This window comes from Stenella coeruleoalba (assembly GCF_951394435.1).
Source record: "Stenella coeruleoalba genome assembly, chromosome: 4".
In the NCBI taxonomy this organism is placed as follows: domain Eukaryota; kingdom Metazoa; phylum Chordata; class Mammalia; order Artiodactyla; family Delphinidae; genus Stenella; species Stenella coeruleoalba.
In genome coordinates this window covers 126114553-126120552 of record NC_137149.1, presented here as the reverse complement: position 1 = coordinate 126120552, position 6000 = coordinate 126114553, and the positions used below count along the sequence as shown (strand labels likewise).

General features: G+C 39.9%; 1 long non-coding RNA gene across 1 annotated transcript in view; it reads right to left on the bottom strand.

Annotated features, from left to right (window-relative positions):
• Positions 1–5495: 5495 nt before the first annotated feature.
• LOC307186189 overlaps positions 5496–6000 on the bottom strand; it is a 102809-nt gene continuing 102304 nt past the window's right edge. Inside the window, exon 3 of the long non-coding RNA XR_013828267.1 lies at positions 5496–5733. This is a non-coding gene — a long non-coding RNA (uncharacterized lncRNA). The remainder of the gene's footprint in view (positions 5734–6000) is intronic.

Sequence of the window (6000 nt, the reverse complement as noted above, 5' to 3'; positions counted from 1 at the left end):
CAGAGAGACTGGTTGTTAATTTTTAATTCATGGTTGTAAAGCCTGAGAAATCTCACTATGATTTAGTTTCATACAACAATCAACACAAATCCGTATAAGAGGGTTCCTTCCACAGCTTTAAGAAACACTCCTCTGATTTCCCACAAATCATATAAATTCATTGCTCTTCAAATCAGTGTGCTGATCATTAATGAGTAGAATCAATGATAAACTCAAGGTTCAACATTCCAATATTTGCCCCAAACAGAAACTGCTGTGGGGATTCCAACCTGGAGAGGCCATTCTTGATTCTTTCCTTTTTTCCAACTTGAATCCACCTGCCTTTTCTCTCTCAAATCACTTAGAAGATCATTTGTAGGTGAGTAAAAAAGCCCACCTTCTTAATATCGGCTTGCTTCTTTCCAGTTAACCAAGAGCAGCGACTGAGAGAAAAAACAGTTATGATGAAGCCCGGAAATATAGGGCTTTGCATTAAAAATCCAATAATCTGGATTTTAATCCTTTCTCTACCACGAACTCACCGTGTGGCATCTCTAGGTTCTCAAATCCCTTCCGGGTCCATCGACATTCTGTTTTAATAACAGGGATAATTTCTTCCAGCTCTAATCTTATTTTATTATCCCTGAAATTAGATTTCTATCACACAGGCAAAAATATCTTCACAAATGGCTGACACATGGGTGGAGAAAAGCCATGATTATATCTCTAGAGATGGGTTTAATGAGGAAAACCAAAGTTCTGAGAACAGGGAAAAAAAGTCTTCCTGATTAGGACACTTCTCCTGTTTCTATCCATTTCCCGTTCACCAAACATTGTCTTTAACTGTTGCTTTCTGTACTCAGCATTTCTTCCAGGAGAGAGTGAAAACAGCAGAAAACTCAGGTGCATCCAGGGAAGTTTTTTTCTACAGTGATTAAAAAATCAACCGAGGAGATAACCTTTTGGAGTCATTGCTTCACAGTTAATCCTTGTTTTAAAACAGGTTCTATCATGAATTGTTAGAGGAGGGAGCTAGCACGCACCAAGGCACCCTCTGCGTCAGAATGACTGCTCCGTGGGTAGTGTTCATGGACTCATCTATCACAGCACTTAAAGAGAGACAGTAGGGTATAACCCATCTTATAGAGGTAGGAAACTAAGGCACAAAGTATAACAACTTGTCCAAGTCATTTATATGTAATAGAAGCTGGAACAGAAATTTAAACCAATTGTGTCTAATTATCAAACCTTTCCTCTGCAACATATGAGCTTGTTTACACAGTGCTTTGCCACTTAGAAAAGATTAGCTTACAAGGACCTACTGTACAGCACAGGAAACTATATTCAATATCTTATAATAATCTATAATAGAAAAGAACCTGAAAAAAAAAGAACCTGAAAAAGAATATATATGCACATATATATAAAACTGAATCGTTTTGCTGTAAACCTGAAACATTGTATATCAACTATACTTCAATTTTTTTAATTTGAAAATTAAAAATTTAAAAAAATTTTTAAAGAAAAAATTTTTAAAAAGATTAGCTTATTAACGGTACCTAAGTTAAGTTTCCTTTCTTAAGACAAACTGCACACAGAGTCATGTCATTATAATGCTTTGCTTAAACCATCGAGCACCACTTCTTGGATTCGAGGAGTACTAACATAAATTCAAAACAAAAAAGAGTATTTTGTATTTTACAAGCACAAAAACCAATGGGTGATGGATCGCCCTTGTGAAAGATCCAACAGATGTTTCAAAAGCCACCCAAGGGATTACCCAGCAGACTGAGAAGACTTCACACTGGCCGTTCTTTCAAGTATTTCCCTACCTCACCCTGCATTCAACCCGGAGAGTTTCAAGGGGCAAAAGAAGCAGGAAGGAGCAGCATGGCGGGCAGGGTAGTAGGTCAAAGGCATGCCTTGTAGCATGGAGGGGCCACCCCAGTGAAAATCAAAGAACCACCCCTGAGAGCTTTGTTTTCAGCCGTGAGAGGCATTTTGAAGTTCACTGGGTGGGATTAAACTCCCCAAACATCCTTCATCCCATCCCCCCCTCTATTTGTTTACTTCTCACCACCTCCCATATCTGACAAAACCCAAGGCTATTAGGGGGACCTGGCAGGAGGAGCTTCCAGGTGTCCTGCCCCGAGGGATTAGAAGAGCTCAGGTTTCAACTCAGGACTGTCCCACCCATTTTCTCCTCAGTACTGCACCCATCACTCACCCTGACAGGCACATCTCATACCTTTGGCTGTCTTCACAGGAGGAGTTTATAAATAAGGGCACCTGTCTGTGAAAGCCAGACATTCATAGGCAGAGCAAGGAGACAATAGATTACATGTTTGGGGAGTTTCTGTGCCTGAACTTTCCCAACAGCTGGATCTGCACTACAGAGGCTTTTGTGAGGTTTTGTGTTACAGGAGAAAGAGAGAAACAGGTTCCTTATCTTAGTATTAGAAATACATCTGCAAACCTGTCACATTCTCCAGCAAGTGAACCAAAGGTAAACATTTCATAGTACTTGGAACTCTACCCCTTCTCTGTTAAGGAAGGTTAAAACATGCTGGTTAAATGAAAAGTTTGGCTGAAACTAGATTCTTCGCCAAACACCAAAGGAGGTTGCAATTTCAAGAATTTTTCTCCTTGGACGTAATCATGAATATTAAGTATTGGTACCCAAGTGCTAGAGTAACACACTAAAGACCACCCATCAACTTAATTCCAAAGGCTTATTGCATGTAACTCAAGCTCCAGTTATCTGAGAGTAAGTGATGCTATTCGCAACTGCCCATAACAAAAGCCAAAGGTCAAATTATAGCAATTTGACCTTTTCATTTTTCACTGGTTTATTTTTCAGATAGCTGGGAAAATATTTTCCACTTCTATTTGATGACATGATCTCTAAAGCATGTTGACTAGCTTAATTAGCCAGGATCACCCCAAATGCCACTTACAATGAATCATGGGCCCAAAAGGCCCTTGTTCAGTGATGAAATTAAAGCAAAACATAATTTGAACCCAATATTCCACAAGGTTCTAATTCATATAAGCAATGGACTTTCTCTTACAGTTGTAGTGTTTGCTACATCCTAGTATCATTCCTTTCATTTCTTTTCATGCATTTTCATTCTATTCAGGCTCCAACACTCCAACTTTCTTCCACCAGTCCCAGCACTGCGTCCTCCACCCTTGCCATTTTAGATGGCAATGAAAGATTCTATCCTTTGTCATTTCAAAGTCCAAAGTGCATTCCTCTTTCTTCCCCAAAACAGGAAACCACAGATGGTTCAGTCGATGATCTGTGACTAAATCATTCCGCAATTGAGACATGATGCCAAAAGAAAAACACATTCTTAACGCATTGTTTGCCTGGAAAAATAAACTGCATAACAGGGAGAAATGTAGAGCAAGGTAATCATAGAAACCCAGAGGCATAATCCAGTTAGGTCCCTTGACCTGCATTGGATGTTGACAATTCTAATTTCTCTGTTCCAAGAGAACTTTCTGGGACACATTTGCAACAGTGCTTAAAAGTCCTGCCACTTAGGGCTTCCCTAGTGGTGCAGTGGTTGAGAATCCACCTGCCAATGCAGGGGACACAGGTTAGAGCCCTGGTCCAGGAAGATCCCACATGCCACAGAGCAACAAAGCCCATGCGCCACAACTACTGAAGCCTGCATGCTGCAACCACTGAAGCTCGTGCCCCTAGAGCCCATGCTCTGCAACAAGAGAAGCCACCACAATCAGAAGCCCATGCAGCGCAACAAAGAGCAGCCCCCGCTCGCCACAACTAGAGGAAGCCCACACGCAGCAGCGAAGACCCAACGCAGCCAAAAATTAGTTAATTATTTATTTTTTAAAAAAGTCCTACCACTACTTAGTGGAAGAATTAAATAAAACAGACCTCAGGAAAAAAAAAACAACAAAAAAAACAGACCTCAGGTAACCTGCTACATGGAGAGACCTTGGGAAAAAAATAACTCCTCTATCAATAAGTCTTCCCTTAAAAAAAAAAAAAATACCATGTTAGCATTAGACCTGATTTTAATAAAGTGTCAAGATGCACCAAAATGGGTCATTTTACTCCTCACTGTTCAAATGCATGACATTCAAGCTAAGAAAGACTTGAGTTCAAGCCCTCAGAACTATGGGTGAAATCCACAAAATAGCTTGTGGTAATCGCTCTGTTAATCTGCTTTGGTTGACAGTTTTCAAAATGGATTCCACAGAACTAAGAAATAAACCAAATCCATTCCACTTTTCCCTGGTAGAGGGCACTCAACTAGGCACTTAATCCTGCAAAAGCTCAGCAGGAGGACTCTTTATAAAAGGGATTTCTTTAGTTGGCTAAGGGAAAATATCCTGTCTGAATAGGCAGGTAGATCATTAGTGGCCAGACCTCCCAGATAGCCCCTAAGTTTCTGAGAAAACTTCCTGATGAGTCATGCTAAGAAGGAACACTCCAGAAAGGCTTGGAGCAAAGTACTATTCTCAAGTAAGATCTACAATGCATGCTTGGCCCCAGCGATAGCAAAGGATGTGGTATGACAGCAATCAATTCCTCAGTGACTTGAAGGGGTAGACTTGCCCTCTCCCTACCTGGCCGAGGAAACATGAGAGCTGTGATGGACAGGATCAGAAATAGTGTGTGATTACAGCACACTACAGATAGATGTGTTTCTATGATGTAAGGCCACTAAACGCACTTTCCACGTGCCAAGGCCTACTCTAGATTCTACTTTGTCTGTGATTAAATGGAAATGCTATCAGGAAAATGCCTACTAGTTCTTTCTAAACGTCCAGGGCTATTTGGAGGGAAGCAACATTTGCTTCTGGTAAGAAAATTATGACTCCAGACTTCATTAGTTGTATCTTCGATTCCATCTCCTATCTCTGGGATAAATAATCTACTGGCCAACACTTGTAGGTAAATGATCTACCAGTGAACACTTGTGAGGTTTAAATTAATATGTATAAAACACTTTGAAAGGAGTTATGAAAGATAATCCTACCACTCAATATTCAAGAATTATGTTCTGTGCCTTTATCCAAGTTTTCCATTATTTGTTCAGTTTTGGGGGTTTTATTTTGGTTGTTGTTGTTTTTTGGGCTTTTTTTGCTGCGTTGAGTCTTCGTTGCTGCATGCGGGCTTTCTCCAGTTGCGGCGAGCAGGGGCTATTCTTCATTGCGGTGTGCGTGCTTCTCATTGCGGTGGCTTCTCTTTGCTGTGGAGCACAGGCTTTAGGCACGTGGGCTCAGTAGTTGTGGCTCACGGGCTCTAGAGCACAAGCTCAGTAGTTGTGGTGCACGGGCGTTGTTGCTCCATGGCATGTGGGACCTTCCTGGACCAGGGCTCGAACCCATGTCCCCTGCATTGGCAGGTGGATTCTTAACCACTGCACCACCAGGGAAGTCCCTTGTTCAGTTTTTTAAACAAACACCATTGTTTGCAGATCCAGATTTGATTTCAGAAAGAATTTATTTCATAATTTAAACTGAAGTGCTTTTCATAATTTAATTATTAGTATTGCTACATTCAGGAAGGGTTTTTTCCATCACTCTTACGTAAAAGTTTTTTTCTTCAGTTTTAAAAACAAGAGAACTTTTTAAACTGGTTTAAAATAAAAGGACTACAGTATTTTCCAGAGAACATGAAATATTTTCATAATAAAGAGTCATTATTGTTTTATCATTTTATCAGTCATTTCTAATGGTTTTCATAGCCACTCAGATGGTTACATGGTCTTCTTTCTGAAAGAAATAAATGAGAAACCAAAATGAACCTGAGACCTGCCATATAAGAAATACTAAAGAGTATACTAAAATGAAATTAAAAGACAAAGCAGTGGCAAATCTATATGAGAAAAATAAGTGCCAGTAAAGGTAACGACATAGGTAAAAATAAAAGACCGAATAAATAAAATTTTGTTTATAACTCATTTTTTTCCTATCTGATTCAAAAGACAACTGCACCTAACAACGGCACACCAAAATACATGACACAACAACTGTCAAGAT